The 25,754-nt window shown below is 40.3% G+C and overlaps 1 protein-coding gene across 1 annotated transcript in view; it reads right to left on the bottom strand.

Annotated features, from left to right (window-relative positions):
* GRM8 (glutamate metabotropic receptor 8) overlaps window positions 1–25,754 on the bottom strand; it is a 1,454,623-nt gene that overhangs the window by 865,364 nt on the left and 563,505 nt on the right. The gene's annotated exons all lie outside the window — the stretch shown is intronic.

Raw genomic sequence — 25,754 nt, 5'->3', positions numbered from 1 at the left:
TTGGCCGGGTGGGAAGTGGTTAAACTAATATAATCCAGTGGTTGCCACTGCACATATATCAGAGAGAAAATTGGCCCGGGTGTGCAGCAAATCCTTTAGTACAGATAGTCCAAATAAATATATCCTCAAATAAAATAATTGCATTTCTTTGATGTAAAATTGACATGTCCACAAAGTTTGAGGCACTAGTAGAAAAGAGACACTCATGGGTCTTGAGAGGTGATCACACAGTGAAGATTTTATTTCAATGTTTTGATGAGGGACAAGCTTGTCCTGAGGAAAACAACCTGGTACCTCTTGAAAAGCTCAAAATAAAATCTTCACTGTGCATTCAGCTCTCAGGACCTGTAAGTGCCTCTCTTTCTTTTCTACTACTGTGGAGTAAAACCAAATCCAGAAGATCCTCCAACCACAGACCCCCTGAACTATCCATGCTCCTGTTTTCTGACTCTCCTCAGGGATGTAGTTCCTAGAAGTATTTTTTCTTGGACCTTGAAGACCGGAAGGCCAGCCAGTCCTCCCTCAATGGGGGCACTGATGCCATTTTGTTCCCCCTAGACTGAGGGGCCATTTTCTTCCCTTATACCTAATTATTCCCCCACCGGGACTTGAGTTACATTAATCTTCTCCCCAATCCCCCCTCCCCTTTATTTCCCTTTTTTAAATTTTTTTTATTATTTTTTTTCCTCCCTGTAGCTATAATTTTACACCTGACTTTAGTAATTGAGGCTTGAAGCCTCTTGGGTGACACATTTAATGTTTTGCTGTTCAAACCTGTTGGCTTTTGCCTAGTTATCTTGTTCCTTGTTTAAACCCAGCGGGTTAATGAGTGCTGGGGCGCGGCGTGAGCCACATGCGCCTCCTCCTACCTTTTCGACTACCTAGGTTGTCGGAAGGGTTGGACGACCAACCCTAGGGTTGGCATTTCTGTTACATATCTCACAATTGACTGTGAGATGACCACAGTTCTCCTTCCTTCCCCCTGGTATTCTTTCCACCAGGGGGGACACTCTGTTTCCAACTTGGTTCTATTTCTTTCATTCTTTTCTCCCCCTTCCTACCTTGGAGCATCACTCACTTTTTATTTTTCAGATTTGACGTAGTTCCGACTCATCACAAGGGCCCACACAATCAACGAACGACCACAACTATCTCGGCTAACGCCACCTTCTTTATTCCCCGGGAGGGTAAGTGAAGTACCTAAAAGTAGCTCTCCCCACCTAAGGGTCCATAGCTGATCATGCAAAACATACCTGGAGGGTAGCTTCTCACAATGTACAAGGTATAAACTCTCCCCTTAAGCGTAAACAAATCTTTAACTCATATAAATCCTTCAAAATAGATATCCTTCTTCTACAGGAAACCCACTTCCCTATTAAGTATAATCCCACTTATTTACACTCTCACTACAATAAATTCTTCCTCGCTAACGCAGCAAATAAGACCAAGGGGGTAGCAATAGTTTTTGCCAAATCCTGTAACTTTCAAGTAGTATCTGAAACCAAATATCCCAACGGTAGATATCTGCTAGTGAAAGGCACATTAGATGGCCATCTTTATTCATTTATATCCTACTACTCCCCTAACAAAGGGCAAGCAGCTTTCTTCAGATGTCTTTTATTGCACCTCACTCCCCAGCTAGAGGGGACAGTCATACTCGGGGGGGATTCCAAAGTGGCTTTTGACCAGGTACTAGACAAAACTAGACCCTTGGGAACACAACTCACTCGTCCCTCTAATGAGAGCCTCAAACTAGCGAAATTGATACACGAACAGGGATTGGCGGATGTCTGGAGAGAACTAAACCCCACCAAAAGAGATTACACCCACTTCTCCCATCCCCACAATTCTTACGCCAGGATTGATCATCTTCTCGTAAAATCCTCATCTATCCCTCTCATACTCAAATCAAAAATTATTGAATCCACCCTGTCAGACCACTCGTTAGGGGTCATGAATATCTGTTCCCACTTCAATAGACCGAGCCGGAAACAATGGAGGCTCAATGAGTCCATTCTCTCAGATCCCGTTAGGGCCTCAATGCTAGCCGATTCCATTAAGGAGTACTTTAAATTTAATGACTGTGAAGATATCTCGGCGGAAACACTTTGGGCGGATCATAAAGCCTTCATAAGGGGGGAACTCATCAGACTGTCATCTATCATTAAAAAAGAACGAGAGGCAGCAATTAAGAAATTAGAAAAAGAATATGATTCCCTTAAGACACGACATAAACAAAATCCGGATCACAATTTGCTCCCTCAACTGTACAGGATCAGGCTTGAATTGAACCTAGCCCTCACTGCCAAGGCCGAAAAACAAATACGATGGTCCCAAAACCGATTCTATACACAAGGTGATAAAATGGACTCTATGTTAGCCGCTAAATTGTCACCCAGACTCAAAACACATGCGTTACCAAAGATTCTAATCCCAGGACAAGGCCCCACAGCTAACCCCTCAAAGATACTTGATTCATTCTCGGAGTTCTACAATAAACTATACTCACCAAACCCGGCCCCTACTGATCACTCCATTTCTAAACGGCTTACCTATCCCACAACTTTCTTCAGACCACAGAGATAGCCTTGAAGCACCTTTTACAATGGAGGAAGTATTAGCAGCAATCAAAACCCTAAAAACGGGCTCGGCTCCCGGGCCGGATGGCTTATCCAATCCTTATTACAAAAAGTTTGCTGACACCTTAGCCCCTTACCTATCCAAATTTTTTAACCACGCCACAAAGGGAAACCCTCTGGATCCTTAGCTGAATGCAACGCTGATAACAGTCATCCCAAAACCTGATAAGAACCCGGAAGAGGTTGGGAACTATTGCCCAATCTCTTTGATCAATTGCGATATCAAAATACTGACCAAAATCCTAGCCACTCGGATGGCAGATTTCATTAATGCATATGTGCACAAGGATCAATTTGGTTTCATTCCAGGCAGACAGGGCCCAGACCAGATAAGAACTATTAATATTATGTCTATTCTTCAATTGAACTGGGATGGTGGCCCTAAACAATCGGGCATGCTACTCTCGCTAGACCTACAGAAAGACTTCGATTCGGTCTCCTGGCCCTACATTTTTGCCATCCTCCGCAAATGGGGCTTCGGACAATGTTTTATAGGCCTAATACAGGCACTTTACTCTACCCCTACAGCAAGGCTTTTACTCTAAACCCATAGAAATAAGGCAAGGGACCAGGCAAGGATGTCCATTGTGCCCACTAATCTTCGCAATGGCGATTGAGACGCTTGCTATTGCTATAAGACAAAATCAAGACATAAAAGGGGTATCATGCGGGTCTCATACTCACAAATGTGGCCTTTTTGCCGACGATATCATGCTATTCATCACCTCACCCATAACTTCCTTGCCCAACCTATGTTCCCTGCTAGCTACCTTCTCCAAGATGTCAGGCCTTCAGGTGAACTACAGTAAATCACAGGCTCTTAACGTCTCCCTAAATTCCTCCACTGTGGAACTCTTAAAACAGAACTTTAAATTCCACTGGAGCGATTCCTCCATCAGATACCTAGGTATCAATCTTACAGCTAAGATAGAGACCTTATACAGCCATAACTATCCCCTGATGTACCGTAAGCTAGAAACAGACCTACGGACTTGGTCACAACTCCCCATGTCTTGGCTAGGTAGGATACAAGCTGTTAAGATGACACTATTGCCCAGATTACTATACCTGTTCAGATCTCTCCCAATCCCTATTCGCAAGGATCATATCTCTACCCTCCAAAGCAAAATTTGAAAGTTCATCTGGGGTAAGAAAGGGTTTAGACTAGCCCGCAACACTCTTTTTGCCCACAGGAAAAAAGGGGGTTTAGGATTGCCACACCTGTTCCGATATTACCAAGCAGCTAGGCTGACACAGTTGTCCGTGATTTACTCCAAATATGAGAAACCAGACTGGGTCCATACAGAGAAACAGGCAGTCCCTACTTTTACCCTGGACTTCCTACTGTGGACCCCCCACAAAAACAATCCTATCCCCAACACTATCGCATTCATTTAAACTGTGTGATTCCTTGCGCTATTCTGCCTCCTTGGTCTCAACAATCAAACCACATATTTAACAATCCTCGCTTCCCTCCAGGGCAAAATGTGTTAGCCTTCAAATGGTGGGTCGATAAGGGCCTATATAGGATAGGACACTTCTTTACAGCAATGGGACCAATCACCTTAAAATTTTGCATCAATAAACTAGATCTCTCTAAGACCGAGATATTCTGGTTCCATCAAATTCAACATTTCTTACATTCACTCTACAAAGGTGACTCAAACCCCCCAACCTTTACAGAATATGAACTATGGTGCGGTCAAGCCATGGACCAGAAGGGGGGGATCTCCTTGGTATACACATCACTCACCACTCCCAGAGTGAAGGCGCCCTATATGGCTGCTAGGGAAACTGACTTTTGTTTTCAATGGCCATTGGAAAAATGGCACTCCATGGGGGCCAAATCCTTCCAAGGTCTGCTCAACACCAACCTTATGGAAGCAGGGACGAAGGTGGTAATACACGCCGGCCAGAATTGCATCCATGTTCCCAACAGCTAGCCCCCTCTGCTTCAGAGGCTGCCAGCTCACAGGGTCCATGCCACACATCTGGTGGGAATGGCCAAGAATACGCCCCTTCTGGAAGAAAGTTTTCAAAGGTTGGTTAAAATCCCTATTCCTAGGTCCCCCATGGTGGATCCTCTCAATGAACCTATTACTCATCTGTCTAAGCCCTCCAGCAGACTGGCCCCATTTGTGCTTCTGGGAGCCAAAATCTCCATAGCCAGGAACTGGAAGGAACCAGGGGTTTCTTTTACCATAGCCAAGAGAAAGATTTCCTGGGTAATGTCTCAGGAGAGGCTGGCCAGTCTGCTGGAGGACTCCTCTGATAGATTTATAGCCACCTGGGAGCCCTGGGCCCCATTAATCGGTCTATCCAACTTCCCATATGTGTGAGCTCCTCTTATAGAATCGTGAGCAAGTAGTGATGCTCCCCCCCCTTCTCTTCCTCCCCCCTGTCACTCTCTTTTTCTTTTCTTCTCATCTCCATTTTCTTCTCTCTATCTCTTCTCCATGTTTAGGTTAGTCTGGAAAGGACTATAATCATTTGTAAATGTCTCATAGGCAATGCCCGATGGTCAGCATTAAGAGTCCTCTGAGACTTGCTAACGTACTTTCTACCCAGCAGATAAGCCGATGAATCTTTAATGGGTTGGCTAGACAGGTGAGCCCTGGTATTGGACAGACACTTTTCTTTTTTCTCTTTTCATAGAATTGGGGCGCCAGCCTCCCCCGACACAGTGTGATCCCATTTGGGGGGCGGGGGTGCTAGGTGGCGACCTGTTCTTCATCACTCCCAGTAGTCAAGCTAGTCCTTACCAGACATACCTGATTGTTAAGCCGCACGGCTGCCCTACAGTTCAGGCACCGATCAAACCGGTTTATACTTAATGCCTGTACTTTATTACATATTCTCTACGCTTTATATGTACAAATGAGACAATATATTGTCAATGTTTTATATACGGATGCTTTTCTGTAACAAATAAAAACTTTTGAAAGTAAAAATATAATAGTGTTATACACGAGAGGAGACATATTTTCATAATACATATGCAGTTTTTGCTTCTTGTTTAGTAGTACTGCACAATGGCATCCCTCTGTTCATATCTATGGGTATGGTCAGTGAACAGACAACTAGGGATAAGCTGAACACCCCCCCGCCAGTTTGGTTCACACCGGAACATGCGAACAGGCAAAAAGTTTGAGCAAACATGCAAACCCTATTAAAGTCTATGGGACACAAACGTGAAAAATCAAAAGTGCTAAAGGCTTATATGCAAGTTATTGCCTTTAAAAGTGTATGCTGACCTGGGTGCCATGGGGGACATGTATCGATGCAAAAAAAATCTTTAAAATTACAGTTTTTTTCAAGAGCAATGATTTTAATAATGCTTAAAGTGAAACAATAAAAATAAATAAATAGTCCTATAAATATCGTGCCTGGGGAGGTTACTCTTAGTATGCCTGTAAAGTGGCGCATCTGTGCAATGTGTAGAATAATGCCGCAGCAAAAATACATTTTTACAGGAAAAATTTTAATTTAAACTTGCTCAAGGGCTGTAATGTATTTCTGGCTCCTGGCAATATGATTAAAAATCAAGGAAAAAAATTGGTGTGGGGTCCAGTATATACCAGGACCTTTAGGGATGGGATGGATTTCCCGACAACCCTGGCCATTGGTTGTCGGGCTCTCTTCGGGCAGGGGGGTTCACGGAATCTGGGAGATTCCCCTATGTGAATGGGTATTGGGTATCACAATAGACAGTTTTGTAACAATTTCTTTGTTAAAAAAGAAAAAAGTGTTCCATCATGTACATCCATCTTCAATCACGCTGCCAAATGGACCTGAAAAACAAAAGAAAAAATTCTGCCTTGATGGCGATTTTGGCCTTGTTGGTGAATGGGTATGGTTACAATGTACCCGATACCCATTCACATGGGGGGCCCCCACCCACAGACCGCGACAACCAATGGCCAGGGATGTTTGGAAGAAGTCCTTGTCCCCATCAACATTGGGACAAGGTGCTTTGGGGGACCCCAAAGAACTCTCCCCATGTTGAGGGCAAGTGGCCTGGAATGGTTTAGGAGGGGGATGTTCACTCATCCCCCCCTTTCCTGGCCTACCAGGCTGCTTGCTTGAATACATGTGTGGTATGGATTTTGGGGGGGGGCACGTAAATGTTTTTTAAATTTTTTGTGTTGAGTTCCCCTTAAAATCTAGGCCAGACCCAAAGGGCCTTGTATGGATTTTTAACCCATGCCTTTTTGTTCTTAATTCTGTCATAGGGTTTCCCTTCCCACTTCCCGACCAGCGCACAACGATGTACGTCGACAGAATGGCACGGGCAGGCATATTGGTGTACAGGTACGTCCAATATTCAATGCCGCCCTGCCATCGGGAGCGCACCGCCGGCCGCGCGCTCCCGCGCTGGTCGGGACCCCCGTGAGTCTGGTCGCGGGACCCGCGGACTCGATCGCCGCGGGCATCCCCGCGATCGTCTCACGAAGCGGCCGAATGGAAGAAATGCCGAGTAAACAGCATTTCTCCTTTCTGCCTAGCAACTAGTGACGCTGATCTCTGCTCCATGTGATTGGAGCAGAGATCAGTGTTCACTAAATGAAAGCCCAACCCCCCCACAGTTAGTAACACACCCCTAGGAACACTTAACCCCTACACTGCCACCCACTGGTTAACCCCTTCACTGCCAGTGTCATTTACACAGGAATCACTGCATTTATATAGCAGTGATTACTGTATAAATGACAATGGTCCCAAAAATGTGTCAAAAATGTCCGATGGGTCCCCCACAATGTCGCAGTCACAATAAAAATTCGCTGATCGTCGCCATTACTAGTAAAAAAAAAAAAAAAAATTATTAATAAAAATGCTATAAAACTATCCCTATTTTGTAAACGCTATAACTTTTGCGCAAACCAATCAATAATCGCTTATTGCGATTTTTTTACCAAAAATATGTAGAAGAATACGTATCGGCCTAAACTGAGGGAAAAAAATGTTTTTTTATATATTTTTGGGGATATTTATTATAACAAAAAGTAAAAAATAATGTGTTTTTTTCAAAATTGTCGCTCTATTTTTGTTTATAGCGCAAAAAATAAAAACCACAGGGGTGATCAAATACCACCAAAAGAAAGCTCTATTTGTGGGAAAAAAAGGACGTCAATTTTGTTTGGGAGCCACGTCGCACGACCGCGCAATTGTCAGTTAAAGCGACGCAGTGCCGAATCGCAAAAAGTGGTCTGGTCTTTGACCAGCAAATTGGTCCGGTCTGAAAGTGGTTAACCAATTCAATGCACTGTATTATATACTCTGCACTGTATATATAGAATTCACTGAATGCACTGTATATACATGTGAGTTGGGGACCTTGGATTGTGGGCTCCTTGAGGGTGTACTCACTACCTCACTATCGTTGTGAGATACTGTGTGTATATATATATATATATATATATATATATATATATATATATATATATATATACAGTATTTCACAAATGTGAGTACACCCCTCACATTTTTGTAAATATTTCATGTGACAACACTGAAGAAATGACACTTTGCTACAATGTAAGTGTACAGCTTGTGTAACAATGTAAATGTGCTGTCCCCTCAAAATAACTCACAGCTATTAATGTATAAACCGCTGGCAACAAAAGTGAGTACACCCCTAAGTGAAAATGTCCAAATTGGGCCCAATTAGCTATTTTCCCTCCCTGTTGTCAGGTGACTCGTTGTATTACAAGGTCTCAGGTGTGAATGGGGAGCAGGTGTGCTAAATTTGGTGTTATCGCTCTCACTCTCTCATACTGGTCACTGGAAGTTCAACATGGCACCTCATGGCAAAGTACTCTCTGAGGAGCTGAAAAAAATAATTGTTGCTCTAAATAAAAATGGCCTTGGCTATAAGTAGATTGCCAAGACCCATACAGTGGTTTAACAGGACAGGTTCCACTCAGAACAGGCCTCGCCATGGTTGACCAAAGAAGTTGAGTGCACATGGTCACCGTCATATCCAGAGGTTGACTTTGGGAAATAGACATATGAATGCTGCCAGCATTGCTGCAGAGGTTGAAGGGGTGGGGGATCAGCTTGTCAGTGCTCAGACCATTTATGCACACTGCTTAAAATTTGTCTTCATGGCTGTCATCCCAGAAGGAAGCCTCTAAAGATGATGCACAAGAAAGCCCGCAAACAGTTTGCTGAAGACAAGCTGACTAAGGGCACGGATTACTGGAACCACGTCCTATGGTCTGATGAGACCAAGATAAACTTCTTTGGCTCAGATGGTGTCAAGCCTGTGTGGCAGCAACCAGCTGAGGAGTACAAAGACAAGTATGTCCCCCCTCTTTCACAAGACAAGTGTGTCTTGCCCACAGTCAAGCATGGAGTGTCATGGTCTGGGGCTGCATGAGTGCTGCTGGCACTGGGGAGCTACAGTTCATTGAGGTAGCCACGAATGCCAACATGTACTGTGACATACTGAAGCAGAGCATGATCCCCTCCCTTCAGAGACTGGGCCACAGGGCAGTGTTCCAACATGATAACGACCCCAAACACACCTCCAAGATGACCACTGCCTAGCTAAAAAAGCTGAGGCTAAAGGTGAAGGACTGGCCAGGCATGTCTCCAGACCAAAACCCTATTGATCATCTTTGGGGCATCTTCAAATGGAGGGTGGAGGAGTGCATGGTCTTTAACATCCACCAGCTTCGTAATGTCATCATGGAGGAGTGGAAGAGGACACCAGTTTTTTTTTTTTTTATATTTAGTTTTAACATGGGTTCTTCCAATTGGCATCTATTTTTTTTATTTCTTGTAAGAAAGGAGAAAATTGGACAAATTATGTATGAGTTAATGTGCTGGGATTGTGAGAAGGATACTTTTTTTGTAAACCCACACAGACACTTATTTTGTATCCAGTCCTAAATGATTAAAGTATTGGATCAATATAACACCTTTCTATTCTCTTCCTCCTACAATTTTATAGATTGCCACCAGACAAGTTATTGTTTGAAGAATAGGATAATTTGACCAACAGTTGCTTAAATTATCGACAATAAAAAAAAATAGCTTGAATTCAGTCCCAATTCTAGCAAAATGTGTTATATTAAATTTATAACTTTCAAACAATATTCTTGCTTTTTGTTGCTGGTACAGAAAGATATGTTTTTGTTTTCCATTTAATCTGTGCTATGTTCAAAACAGTTTTGAACTAATTCTCTATTCTTGTACTGCCCTCTTTATTGATTTTCTAACCACTTTGTATCAGATAACGTAGATACCCAACCTGGCAGAAACTAGAACAAGTTAAAAATCAATACAGCTTCTGTTAAAAATGGCAATATCATAACTTAAAAAGTGGCTTAAATCTTTATAAATAAGCAGAATTACAGTGTCAAGTCCCTAAATGCATACATAGTCACATGACATGATTTACTAAGCGACTTAATTTGTATTGAAATATATTATGCACATTTTCATCTTGGCAACATAATCATTTTATGTTTTTATAGTAGTCAAAGAATAGAAAACCTAAAGACCCTTTCAGTGAGCATGTTCACTATGTGTTCCATTGTAAAATTGCTCACTTTAATCAATGTCAAGTATTTTCCCCGAAGAGGTCTCTTTCTAATAATAATAATAATAAAAAAAAAAAAAACAGTTTGCCTTGTATTGTAACAATACTGTTCTTGAACGTGCTTGATATAGCTTTTCACTGCATATCGCCTATAGCAAAGCTTCAATGTAAATAGAACTATCATTTGCATGATATGTAATTGCATTATACATCAAACAGATGAGAAAAAAGTGTCAGGATCAACAAATACATTTCAATCTCAGACAGAACAAGTGCTGTTATTCTCAAGATTAGGGTGAATATAGGTTGCTTTTACAATAAATGGAAAGCTAAAGACCCACAGTCACTGAGATACTGGACAGCACACATCTACCTGCTAAATTATTTAACACTGCAATAACCACTTGTCATGTAATTCATTCACCGAGGACCTTGTAAACAATCTAGTTAGCTGCAGCATGTGTAAACTTTTCAAAGTAATTTGGCTATAAATATCAGCAACTGTAATGCAAAGCAATGAATGCCTAATAAAGTTTATTTTGTGATATTGGAAGCGGCATCATTTGGATATCATGTTCTCTTCTATGATAGATGAAGAAGCAACATTAGTCAGAGGGCAGCAGACTACCAATTTTTTTAAATCTTTTTTAAGACTAAAATATATCATCCATGTCAGACAAAACGTTTTGTTTTTTTTAGAGCTCATTCACACAAACAGTTGAGCTGCATTTTTACTATCCCCAACTATTCCCCCTTTAGCTGCAGAGGAAGTAGATGGAAGTGTACACATGCCAAAGGTACAATGCTTTGCTTTATGGCTGCAGCAGGAATTATACCCCCTGTCCCTTCTGGCACCCAATGAGCTTGGCTTATTTAGGTGAATAAGGCTGTTCTGCTAGTGCCCCTCATCTGTGTGCAATGCATGTGGTTGCATCACGCTACTGCCAGATTCAAGGGATTAACCCCTTTGCTGCCGTATGTCATACAGACGGACAGCAGGGGGTTTCACACACAATTAGCCATTGGGATTGTGTGTATATCCGACAAGCAGTCTCCTGCCTGTTAGATAGAAGCATCCAGGCAGCAGCACTGCCAACCAATTGCTTCCACCCGCCACCCCCCCCCCCCCAGTAACAGGTACTGAAGTTTGTCGCCATTTCAAAGGCGCACACTAATTTAAGAATATTTTACCAAAAGATTGGGAATTTACTACATTTGTGTGCCCTAGAATTAACTTTATTTTTACTGAAATTTTTACTGAAATTTTGTGGTAATATTGTGTAACACAGAAAATTGAAACTACTACTATTTTATTCTCCAAGCTGTCTGCTTTCACAAAACATATAATTTTTGGGCAGTTTTGTGCAATCTTCAGGCCTAAAATAATTTTTTAAACGTGTGAAAAAAGCGCAAAAATGGCTCAGGCATCGAAAAGATAAACAAACAATAGAGCTCGCTGCTCCAGGTGAGACAGGAAGCTTAATGATATCACAGGTGCCCACCTCGGCTCACCTCCGCATATGATCAACATTGAAGAAATGGCTGCACTCCAAGGTCCATCAAAATTCTTATTTAATAAAGAACATCCCAAGTGTTACAGACAGTGCAAATGGTAGATGCGTTAGTACAGTGGCTTCAACCTGAACTGTCAGCCCACTGGGTTGAACAAGAATAAAATAAGTGGCATGTATGAGACTTCAGAGAGAGGGAAAGGATAAAAGCATCTATAAGGTTTCATCTTTTTCTGTGAACCCATTGATGGAATTAACTGTCAGCAGGACAAAAATGGAAGGGAAAAGATGGCAATCAAAAATTTTTGGAGTGGACATTTCCCAAGTAGGGCACAGACTATGAAAAGAGCCTGAATTTTTTTTAACCTTCTAACCAGTAAACTATAAAGGGCTTCCAAATGGCTGCTACCAAGCTGCTAGGTGCTTAGTTGCTTTAAATAAAAGTAGAAACATAGACCAACATATCTGAATTGTGTTTATAGCTGCATTTGGGTTATATTGTTGAGCCAACCGAATATCCCAGAGCTAAATTAAATAAAATTCAGGATAAATATAAAAAGAAATATTAAGTCCTTGAACGTCTAGGGGCTAAAGATAAATGAATCTAATTAGTAAATTCCAACTTTCACCTCAGAGAGGGATATGTTGCACTTTTCTCTTTTTCTGAAGGTACCTCCCTGAAAACCCCCATTTCTTACTTTCTTGTGGAATTATGGTACCTACATATAATTTAACTGAATCTCATGTGCAGAGAAAGAAACAGAAAAGATTGTACAAATGCTAGAGAAAGTCCTGCTTTTAAATGCTTGCAACTGATCTCAGTAGCGTTGCTAGGTGGGTGCCGGGGGTGCGGGGCGCACCCAGATGACACTCACCAGAGGGGTGACACCCATGGATTGCGGCACTGCTAACACCAATCTGCACCTCGCTCTGTGTAAGGGGAGCAGACTAAAGCCGGCAGCACCTCCTCCTCTCTGTTTACATCCAATGAGGAGGAGGTGCCCAAGGGACACACACCGCTGTGTGTATACGTCCGCAGCCACGCTCTTCTGAGGTCTGTACTGTACACTTTATTATAAGTAGATTTACATGTGTGGGGGGCACTATTGGAGGGGAGAGGGGTGCCTATGCTGATGGGGGGTATGCATTAAGGGGGATTCTATACTGATGGGGTCTGCACTAAGGGAGGATTCTATAGTGATGGGGTCTGCACTAAAGGGGGGTGTCTGCACTAAGAGGGGGATTCTACACTGATGGGAGTGTCTTTACTGAGGGAGTGGTGGTCTGTACTTAGTTTGGGTCTATACTGATGGAGGGTGGTCTTTACTGAGGAAGGGGGGCCTGTTCTTAGTGAGGGGAATCTATACTATGGGAAGGGGGGTCTGTACTGAGGGAGGGGGGTCTGTACTGAGGGGGGACTATAGTTGGTGGAGAGGGGGTGTCCCTCTGTCAGAACACAACAGCTCAGCAGGGGAGATTGTTGAACTAAACTTGCATGGTTTATACAGCGGCTCCGACTGGAGCTGTCAGTTTTTAGTGTGTACCCAGCATTAGGCTTACAAGGAACAGCTTCAACAATTGTCCAGCGTGATAAAGCCATTCAGGCAGAAACTCATAAAAACATAGTCCTCACTGCTAAAAGCAGATTTATTTAAACTTAATAAAGTGTACTCAAATTGGAAAATACAAAAACTCTCTCATGAATTACTGCCACAAAGAGATTAACAGTGCTGTCTGGTAGAAGTAAAGAGCCAAACTGATATACAGTGTTGAAATAGCTCTTAAAATTCTGTTAACATGGTAAAGATCTTAGTGAGTTTATATATATATATATATATATATATATATATATATATATATATATATATATATATATATATATTTTTTTTTTTTTTTTTTCAAGATGTTTTTATTTTAACATGAATGAACAACACTACTAATACAAAAAAGTTATTGGTTGTATTATTCAAAGTATTTTTTTTTATGTGTGGACACTAAGGGGTGTATTTATAAAGAGTATATATTCATGGCATATTTTCCAGGGAAAGTGCATTTACATTTGTTCTGTGTGAATAGGGCAAAAAAAAACATTTTTAGGCTATTTCCTGTGGTGTCCTACTGCTTTTCATGAACTAAAAATTAAAAATATGACATTTTACCACTAGATGGCACTGAGTATCACAGGAAAGCAAATGGTTAAATACTGTATTTTTCATTTTAAGTCAATGAAAAGAATTTGCATAGCATGGAAATTGTGTATATACATTTGTTTTTTGCACCATCTGGACAGAAAAAAATTACATGCACTTTCACTGGACGGATTGCTATGGTAAATTTTTAGAAATGCATCCCTATATCAGTGTGTCATTAAAATCTATAAATAATTGTTTGTTGCCTGCAAGCAAAAATATTAAACACTTCTTTTGTTGTCTGTAAGTAAAAAAATTAACACAAATTCAGGTATCCTAAAACCTGACCGAGGATTTAACAAACATTTTGGTTTGAGTTAGGTATGATGTCTTACACATTCCCTGGTTACAAATAAAAAGAATGAAGGAATGTTCCCTGAAATAATTTAAAGCTTCACATAACATAAGAGTATACAATTAGGGTTGCATAAAAGAACCTTTGTCTATGAAGATGTACAGCCTGTTAGTTGGCCATTTTTCAAGTTTCATTCAACCATTTAAACACAAAAAATGAATTTATTGCTGTCAGACTTATTGCTTTAAAATGTACTAAATTGTTTCTTTATCTATTTTAGTGCACAGTGTCATTGAATCTACAATGTGATTATCTGCCATTTACTTAAGCATTTACTAAATTGCTTCTCATACATTCATGATGCATATAATCAACAATAGTATGAATAGGCCCCTAAGAAACAGAATTAACTATAGTAAGCCCACATTTGCAAGTGTTAACCATTTTGAGAATGTTGAAAATATACAGAAATTATTGTGCTCTCTTCCTACAAACAATACAGAAATGGGAACTAATTTTAAAGACGTTATCTTAGAAAGTTAATCTCTCTGAATTTCAGCATTGTTTATTGCCAATTCAGTAGTAGGGCTCTTCTGATTATGGTAACATTTGATAGTCAACTTTACACATGCACTTGCTACACATCCTGCTTTCAATTCTAAGTTATCCTTTTGAAAATATGTATTCTTTTGTGACTACATTTTAGGCACTGCATATTCTGTTTCCTTTTAATTTTATTGATTTGTCCCTTTATAAAAAAAGGGATTATGTTATTCATATGTCCACACTTATGATACCATATACATTTTTATAACACAGTGCAATCCATTGCCAAGATTTACAGTACATTTAGAATTAATGGCTATTCAATGTTGGCCTTTTAAATCTAGACTAAGAAAAATTGAATCAGACTGCTTGCTGAGGTGTGCTATGTAAGACAAAACTAAACAATTATGTAAAAATGGCCTTCCTGATTACATAACTTACCATCTAGGACTGCCTAATACATAGGAGGGGGGATGCGAGAGCACCCTCCCCCCTGAACCATACCAGGCGACATGCCCTCAACATTAGGAGGATGCTTTGGGATCCACCCAAAGCACCTTGTCCCCATGTTGATGAGGACAAGGGCCTCATCCCCACAACCCTGGCCGGTGGTTGTAGGGGTCTGCGGGCAGGGGGCTTATCGGAATCTGGAAGTCCCCTTTAACAAGGGGACCCCCAGTTCCTGCCCCCCCCCTGTGTGAAATGGTAAGGGGGTACAAAAGCACCCCTACCATTTCATCCAAAAAGTGACAAAAGTGTTAAAAATTACAAGAGACAGTTTTTGACAAGTCCTTTATTAAAGTCTTCCTTCATCTTCTTTCTTCTGGTCTTCTTCCTTCTTCCTTTCTTCATCCTTTGGTTTCTACTTCCATCTTCTTTTTCCTATGATCCACTTCTTCTTGCTCCACTGTTCTCGTCCGGCATTTTCCTCCATGGCGTCTCTTCTTCGTTCTCGGGCCGCTCCGCGCAATGGGAGGCTCCCGCTGTGTGACACTTCTCTTCTTCTGACAGTTCTTATATAATGGAGGGTGGGGCCACCCGATGACCCCGCCCCATCCGATGCATGGAACCGTTCATCAGGATAAAGTGAGACATTCTTTTTAGACTATCCACAGTCACAAATATAGAATTGCACATCCCCCCCCAACAGGGGAAGATATACAATGAAATCTTTGATTAACGTACTACAGGGTGGGTTGGGATGGGCAAAGTCCAGAGTAAGTAAAATAAGAAACATACAACTTAGACTTCTTGACCATTTTGAGCCATCAAAAAATCCTCTGCACAAGGTCCTGTGTCTTAGCCACTTTGAAATGCCTAGCAAATGGGAGCCCTTGACAAGATTTGAGAACTTTAGCCTGAATGTTTTTGGGTACATAGATCTATACATCAGAAGGTCATCATCAGAGTGATAGAGGCTTAGTTCAGGAACAGCTGGATAAATTTTAGACACTGACATCATTTGAGCCATTAGACTGGGTTTGATCACTAGGAAGTTCTTCAGCTAGAATTGTGCCAGGAGGAAAAGGAGCAGGATTATCTGGGAACATTTGTGACAAGGCATCAGGTCTCATGTTCTTGGACCCTGGCTGGTAAGACAAGTAAAAATAAAATCTAAAGGTAAAAAGAGCCCATCTTGCCTGCAATATTCTGAGGCACTTGGCAGATCATAGGTATTTGATATTTTCATTATTTGTGAGAATGAGAATAGGATGAGCTGTTCTTCTCTAACAAGTAATGCCATTTTGCTAAGGTGGATTTGGTTGCCAGCAATTTCTTCTCTCTGAAGCCATAATTCTTTTCATATTAATTCAGTTTTCTCTGGAAAAAGTGATGTGATATAGAAGTGCTTTGGGACTTGATCATGAAGATAGGATTGTGCCTACTACTGTCTCTGACATTTCTACCTCCAGAATGAAGGGCAAGTATGGGTCTGGATGCTTTAGGATTGGCGGGAAATTAAAAAAGGTATTTCACCTATGGAAAGCCTACTGGGCTTCTGGTGACAATAACAAGGAGGCATGTAGCTGGATAACGATGGACAAAAAGTACCATGTGAAGACCCTTTTCTTGTCAGAAGAAGCTGGCCATTTAAGTTCTGTGGAAACCTTCTTGGGGTCCATAGAGATCCCTTCAGTGAAAATGATCAGCCCAAGGAATTGAGTGTTGTTTTTTTTAATTCATAATGTTCTGGCTTTGCATAACATCTGTGTGTGTGTGAAGGCATCCCAAGACCTTCTTAATATGATTCCTGAGCTCTTCTGGGGAAGAGGAGAACATGAGGATGTAATCCAGATACTCAACACTCAGGTGAAGAAGCTCCTTATCTTCTCCAGCTTACATTCTCTTAAGCTTACCCTTTTTTTCAATGTGTCCAGAGAGAGGGAGATCTGTCTCCTGCTTTTTTATATTCTCTTGCAGATGCCAAAACTATGCCCACCCATCCATGTACAGTATAGACACAATCTTTTTTTTTTTTAAGATTCTGTAATCTGTACCATTTTCATCCACCAGATGGTGGCATTGGACTCCAATGTAATCTTAGGTACTGGTCATCTTGAGGTCACCAGTTGGTATTTATGACACCATAGTTCTAGTTCCATTCCCACCTCAGTTGAACCTTTAAAGTGACTTCCTCCAGACATGATAAGGGACTTTCCACAGGTACATCTGCCACAGAGTATTTAACATTACAATGTTTATAGATTACATCTTTAAACCAGATGGCCAGACAATATAATTTTTTCAGATAGTTCCTCCAGACAGAAATCCAGGGCTGGTTTATGATGTCTTTTTTATGACCCCTACTCTTAGAACTCAAATTACTGTCCAACTAATATTTCTTGGGACGGAAACTTAGAGTATTATGTCAAAAGTTCACTATAATAATGTGCATCATTAAAGATGTCTATAATAATAAAAAATTATTGTAGGCCAACATTTTCATTGCACAGTCTATCTGGGTGGCCAGTTTCATCAGTTTGTTCAATGTCCTGGAGATTCTGACTCCCCTTAACTTGTCCTTAAATTGCTCAGAAAAGGTGAGATGGCAATTATGCTTAGGAGTGGCACTGTTCCACTTTAGTGTACATACTCCAGCTCTTAAAATCTGAAATATATTCATCCACAGGCCCCCAACCCTGAAGGAATTTACAGAATGTGGACTCAGAAGTAGCAACGTGGTGTAGTTCATATTAAAGTTCAGTGCTGACAAGTGTTTCTCTGTTTGAAGCACTGGCTGAACCTAAAAAGGTTACCAAGTTTCTGTTGTTTATTATGTCAAATGCAAGAAGCAAGAATATTCTTAACCAACAGAGAAGCAAAGACAATTAGAAATACAAACAAGGTGTTTAAAAAATCATGTAATCTGAATTATCTTTCACTTCCCATGGGTATGGTATAGTAATGACAAGAAATTATGCATATGTAAGTTGAATTTAATACTGTATACTACTAAAAAGATTTGTGTGCAGTAAAAGGGCACATTCACCCTTATTCAGTAAAGAGTAGGTTTTCAAATGTAATACCCATAACAACCAAAAATAATCCATCTGGAATTGGTTTGAATTCAGCAGAGTGGTTTTCGTAACTATTTGTTATGACACTTAGAAATAAGAAATTTCTACTTATTAAAGCAAATTGACTGTACCATGCAAAGTGGCCTCTATACACTTCACACTATTTTAGTAATATAAAACTGAAACCAATTTAAATCACTATCCTCTATTTGTATGTATGTGTGAGGTGGAAAGGGCATATGTGTGTGTTTGTGCTTTTAGCCAATACAGTCAAAGGATGCTTTATTATGTGTCTCTGTTTGTTGTACAGAGAGTAGTTACAGCTACACCCCATTTCAGATTTTTTTTTCTCATGGCAAATATATTGCTTAAACTGTAATTATCTATGTTTTACGCATAACTTATCTTCACCCTTTATATTAAATAAAAACAGTTGCACTTGGGATTACTTATTTCAAGCAATTATATGTGATAGTTGCCTACAACAGTTTGCCTTGAGCCAGACAACTCATTCCTTTGAAAAAACATTACAGAAACACTGCTACTGTAATGCAGTCTTTGTGGGAAAATGTGACACAGTGAGAAATTTGCAATACTTCTGTGCTCTGTAACATGCAAGAAATTTAGCTTTTATCATTTATATTTTCTTTCAGTATTCACTGGAAGTTTTCCCTTTTTTTGCAAAACAGGGAAATTAATTTGGAGGAGGCTTTTTCAGATAGAGGGAATAAGGAGAATGATCTAACACATATTATTTTTTGAAAAATGGGACATGTAATGGACAAATAGATAAATATATGGTGGGATATAGCTACTATGGTGAAATATATGAAGGACAATATGGTTCCCAGAAAATTATGTTGGGATGTTCCCATTACCAAAGGATTAATGGATGAGGAGGGAAAGAGGCATGGACAGTGACAACACCTGGAACTAGCATGTAGATGGCTACCAGCAAAGGGGTATGTGAGGCTTGAGTGGAGCGAGGGAGAGACCTCTTACAATTGAGTTTTATGCCTATTATAGACTGGTGTGCTGGAAGCACCAATGAAATCTGAGTACCCTGTGCTTTTGTGTAGTTAATAAATCACCTTTTTAATAATATATTTGTCTTCACCAACTTTGAGCACTAAAGGAGTGCATGGAGTAAAAGACATCACTGTGTGACTCCTATTTATGTGGAGAAGGCTGTTTATTTTCTTTTTTGCATGGGCATTTATTCTGGTTTGCACAGATTTGATGCTGTTTGCTTTTTTGATATGTGCATTTTATATTATATTTTCTTTGTTCACATCATTTATTGCACATTATAAATATTTAAATAATATGATATCGGGCACTACAGCACTGCACAATTTATAAATTATCATTAGAATTCACTGTATAAGTGCTGCAAAGATCAAGCTTTTCAAGGGACTGAAAAATATTTAGAATTTTTCCAATTAACCACCTCGCGCCCGCCCTATAGCCGAATGACGGCCGTAGAGCAGGCGCGTTCGTCCGGGAGGCCGTCCCTGGAGGTCCTAATGTTTACTTCCGCAATGCGCGCCGCCTTGGGCGCGCATCGCGGAAGTTCTGTGTTCGCCGTGTCCCCCGGGGACAGGCAAACACAGATCGCTGTAAACGGCCAATCACAGCGGCCGTTTACAGCGTGATTGGCGTGTCCAATGGGAGATGATCTCATATGTAAACATATGAGATCATCTCTCAGCGCTGCTCTCCCTCCTCACACAGACAGTGTGAGAGGGGAGAGATGAACGGCTGCAGCGGCAGCTGTTCTGCCTTGAGAAAAAAAAAAGTAAAAAAAAAAAAAGTGCCATCCTCCCCCAGCAGTACCATCCTCCCCCAGCAGTGCCATCCTCCCCCAGCAGTGCCATCCACCCCAGTGCCATCCACCCCAGTGCCACTTGCCCCCAGTGCCATCCACCCCAGTGCTACCTGCCCCCAGTGCCATCCACCCCAGTGCTACCTGCCCCCAGTGCTATGTTGTCTGATCTTTTGCATTGGTTCTGAGCATGCGTGTTTCTACTTTGTACAAAAGTCCTATGGTTTTCTGTACACATGATCGGACTTTGCTCCATCAGACTTTTGTTGCCAGAAAGTTTTTTCGTTCACACAGCCAACAAAAGTCCAATGAAAACTGAAAAAGTTTGTCCGGTGGAGCGTACACACAGCCGGATGTTGCCTTAAAACAGCTAATTTCAAGCAGTCAACAAAGAGGACAAGAGGGCACTCTTTACGTCTAGAGGAAAAGAGATTTCATCTCCAAATACAGAAAGGTTTCTTCACAGTAAGAGCTTTGAAAATGTGGAATAGACTCCCTGCAGAGGTGGTTTTGGCCAGCTCAGTGGATTGCTTTAAGAAGGGCCTGGATTATTTCCTAAGTGTACATAATATAACTGGGTACTAACATTTATAGGTAAAGTTGATCCGGGGAAAATCTGATTGCCTCTCAGGGGATCAGGAAGGAATTTTTTCCCCTGCTTTAACAAATTGGATCATGCTCTGCTGGGGTTTTTGCCTTCCTCTGGATCAACTGTGGGTATAGAATTGGGTATATGGGATTGTATGATATTATTGTTATTTTTTTTTTTTTGTGGTTGAACTAGATAGACTTGTGTCTTTTTTCAACCTGACTAACTATGTAACTATGTATGTAATTTGCATGTTTGTTGTCAAAAAGTCAGATCATGTGTATGGGCCTTTACAATGACCACAACTAAAGCACCCCATAGACTTCTCTGGTAGCCAGGTGGGGGTTGTGCATTGTACCAGGGCCTTATCGAAATGACAATGTATGAATATTTCTTTAAAATTACTACCCCCTCATATATGTAATCATGGGATTTTTTGGAAGTGTTTTGCAGAAATCCTTATCATGCAAGATGTTCCAATATCTTTTAATGATGTTAAAAATCTAGCGAGATTGATTGGAATACAAACAACTCCCTTTGTTTGTATATTTTACCATTGAATCTCAAGAACATGTTTCAATACAAATTTAGGAAGTTCTAAAACAAACTCATTGTGTGCCTAGAAAACAACCACTCTGGTTTCCAAAAATAATTTAAATGCCTATAGGCCAAGATGGTGTCCAATGTTACTATAGAGCAGTAATGGCAACCCTTGGCACCCCAGATGTTTTGGAACTAAATTTCCCATAATGCTTATGCATGTGATGAGTATCATGGGAAATGTAGTTCCAAAACATCTCGGGTGCCAAGGTTCGCCATCACTGCTATAGAGGAACTCAGAGAGCACCCACTTTTAAAAGTAAAATGTAACTTTCCTAAGCAAATGGTCCCTATTCCTTTGGTAAATTAAACTCTAGGTTGTAGTTTACTGCTTTTTCCCAAAATGCATATCTACAGTATGGAGTGGATTTACTAATAGAAAGAGACTGTTCAATTAGCAAAGTGAGTGCTCACTCTAAAAAGTGTATGTTCATTTTGCAAAGTACATTTTAGCAAATAAGGTGAAGTAAGTCAGAATACCCAATCACATGCTAGTGAACATTATTTTTTTTTATATTTCCCCACACATGTTTGTGTATTCAAAGTGAACAATGAGTCATGTTGTTGACTAGCATTCTCTTTGCAAAGTGAACATACACTTTTTTTTTAGGTGAACAGCCCCGATTTTATTTAGAAAATCAAACTTAATGCATCAGCTGACTCACTAAAAACATTACATTTTTAGAATAGCTAAATTGTTATTCAAAAAAAGACAGAGGGGGTTATTTATGAAAGGCAAATCCACATCCACTTTGCACTGCAAGTGCACTTGGAAGTGCAGTCGCTCTAAATTTAAGGTGTAGCTCTGAAATGAGTGGAAGCTCTGCTGATTTTATCACTGGGTGAAGAGCACCATATGTTTATATTTTTGTAACTAATAATATCTATATTGGAACTTTTACTAGTTAGGTAAAAAAAAGATATATATATATATATATATATATATATATATATATATATATATATATATATATATATATATATATATATATATTGATCTTACAGGAGACATTATTAAATAAGTTGTGGGCCTAGTTCTTGCTATTTAAGAAAGCCAACAGAATAGATTAAAGTATTTATAGGAACTTTATACAAAATATTAGCTATGTAATGATGCATTTATGCTAGAATACTAAAAATCAATGATGAATTTTAAATACAATTAAAGAATAAAATATATGAACATACTGAATTTTAAGATACATCTTTATTGTTTTGAAAAAGAAAATACTAAATTACTGCCTGTTTTGTATTGGCATACAATCTATTAATTTTGAGTTCAGAATAGCATGACACAGCACTGAAAATTGTTTTGCAGGCAGCCTAAAAGCTTTCCACTAGCATGATAAATAGACAATATATTCCTCTGATCCAGACATAGTAGTATGCCTAAATGCATGTATTTTTCATTTTCTGACATGGCCAGAATTTCAGAAATCTCTAATTGCCCCATTACACTAACATTTTAAAAATTGTGGCATTTGTCTTATTTATTACAGACAGAACGAAACAACATAATGAGGTTTATTTACTAAACCTGGAGAGTGAAAAATCTGGTGCAGCTCTGCATAGAAACCAGATTCCAGTTTTCTTTTCCAAAGCTTGACTGAATGAGATGGAGTTAGAAGTTGATTGGCTACCATGCATAGCTGCAGCAGATTCTGCGTGCACCAGTTTTAGTAAATCTACCCCACTGGTTCCTGTATGAGGTAGCTAATAGTAACCATTAAGAATTACATTTACTAAGATTATACCAACACAAGATTAAATTAAATTGATTGTCACTTTCAAATTAGCTCCACATGCTTACTTATTGAATAAGGCCAAGTATGTGTTATTTATTATAATTTTCAGTAGGGGCAAAAATATCAGAGATCCAAAGGATTGGCAATATTGTGCACAATATTTTCTGCGATTATTGGGATTCTTTTATATACAAGTATTCATTCCATTTCCTGAATGTATCATATGTCCTCTCCCTCCTATGCCATTATATCACTTCATCACTATAAAGAATAGCCTCACTTATAAAGAGTAAGAATAAGCTGAACACCCCCTGGTTCGCACCATAACTTGCGAACAGGCAAAAAATTTGGACAAACACAGGGGACCTAATGGGAACCCTGCGTCAAATAAAAAAAAATTGGTAGGGGTCCCCCCAAAATCCATACTAGATCCTTATCTGAGCACACAACCTGGCAGGCAGCAGGAAAAGAGGGGGGATGAGAGAGCACCCCCTTCCTGAACCGTACCAGGCCACATGCCCTCAACATGAGGAGGGTGCTTTGGAGTAGCCCCCCAAAGCATTTTGTCCTCATGTTGATGGGGACAAGGGCCTCATCCCCACAACCCTTGCTGGGTGGTTGTGGGGGTCTGTGGGCAGGGGGCTTGTCGGAATCTGGAAGCCCTCTTTAATAAGGGGACCCCCAGATCCCGTCCCCCATGTGAATTGTGAATTGAAAAAAGTGTCAAAGTCAGTGGTAGTAAAAAAGACAGGAGACCCTTTGGGACAAGTTCTTTATTAAAAAATAAAAATATAAAAATGTCCCGCGATGTAGTTCCATCTCTCACCACCTGAAGGACCGAAAAAATAAAAAAATAGCCATAACAGCTCCGCCTCCATGAAAGGCTCCCACCGAGTGATGCTTCTTCTTGGTGATAGCTGTTATATAGCTGAGGGTGGGGCCACCCAGTGATGTAAATGGGTGATTCTGCCCCTCCTCTGATGCCACGTGATGTAGCTACTCCAAAGCACTCTTTCCATGTGGCCTGGTACGATTCAGGAGGGGGGAAGCTCTCTAATCCCCCCTCTTTTCCTGCGGCCTGCCAGGTTGTGTGCTCGGATAAGGGTCTGGTATGGATTTTGGGGGGACCCCTATCCCATTTTTTTTATTTGGCACAGGGTTCCTCTTAATATCCATACCAGAACTGTAGGGCATTTTTGGTTTGGGGTTCCTCTCAATATTCATACCAGACCCATGCCATTTTTTCAATGAGTTTTATCTATATTGTCGAGACCCAACAAATCCTTATAGCCACGATCAGTTTTAAATGACTTTTTTCCTTTAGAAATGTCATTTTCCTGTGGTACTGTTCGAAACACTGGAAAACTGTGCCACTTTGCAGGCATACTATAGACACCAGGTATGATATTTAACCACCTCAATACAGTGTACTTACACCCCCTTCCTGACCAGACCAATTTTCAGCTTTCAGCGCTCTCACAGTTTGAATGACAATTCAATGACAGTTTGAATGACATGCAATACTGTACCCATATGAAACTTGCGTCCTTTTTTCCACACAAATAGAGCTTTTTTTAGTGGTATTTAATCACTAGTGACTTTTTCTTTGTTTCTGTCATAAAATTTTGCTAATGAGTCATTTTGTCTTCATACATTTTGGCCAAAATTTATACTGCTACATATCTTTGGTAAAAATAACCCAAATTAGTGTATATTATTTGGTCTTTGTGAAAGTTATAGAGTCTACAAACTATGGTGCCAATCACTGAAAATTGATCATATCTGATCAGGCCTTCAGTACAGGTGTATCTCATTTCTTGAGACACTAACAAGTCAGGAAAATACAAATACCCCCCAAATGACCCCTTTTTAGAAAGTAGACATTCCAAGGTATTAAGTAAGTAGCATGGTGAGTTTTTTTAAGTTGTAATTTTTTCCCACAATTCTTTGCAAAATGAAGATTTGTTTGATTTTCTTTTACAAAATTGTCATATTATCATCAGATTATTTCTCACACACAGCATATGCATACAACAAATTACACCACAAAATACATTCTGCTACTCTTCCCGAGTATGGCGATACCACATGTGTGAGACTTTTACACAGCCTGGCCACATACAGAGCACCAACATTGAAGTGGCACCTTCAGACGTTCTACGAGCAAAAATGACACATCTCATTTCACAACCACCTATTACACTTTTAAAGGCCCTGGAGTACCAGGACAATGGAATTGCCCACAACATGACCCCATTTTGGAAACAAACACCCCAATGTATAATCTATGAGGCATAATGAGTCTTTTGAACGGTTCATTTTTTTTCCAGAAGTTTTTGGAACATGTGGAAAAAAATGTAAACAAATTTTTTTTTACACAAAGTTGTCAATTTATAAGATATTTCTAACACATAGCATGTATATAGCAAAAATTACACCCCAAAACACATTCTGCTACTCCTCCCGAGTATGACAATACCACATGTGTAGGACTTTTACACAGCCTGAGAGGCGAACATTGAAGTAGTACCTTCAGGCGTTCTAGGAGCATAATTGACAGATCTCATTTCATTCCTACCCATCACACTTTTGAAGTTCCTGGAGCACCAGGACAGTGGAATTACCCACAAAAATTACCCTATTTTGGAAAGAAACACCCCAAGGTATATTCTATGAGGCATGGGCTGCAAATAGGTACTCGGGTACTCTGATGGGCTGCAGATAGGTACTTGGGTACTCTGATGGGCTGGT

Source organism: Lithobates pipiens, unplaced genomic scaffold (assembly GCF_037356315.1).
Source record: "Lithobates pipiens isolate NorthernLeopardFrog02 unplaced genomic scaffold, aLitPip1_a1.2 Scaffold_8, whole genome shotgun sequence".
NCBI lineage: Eukaryota > Metazoa > Chordata > Amphibia > Anura > Ranidae > Lithobates > Lithobates pipiens.
The sequence above is the reverse complement of the archived record's forward strand: the minus strand, read 5'-3'. Positions and strand labels throughout refer to the sequence as shown.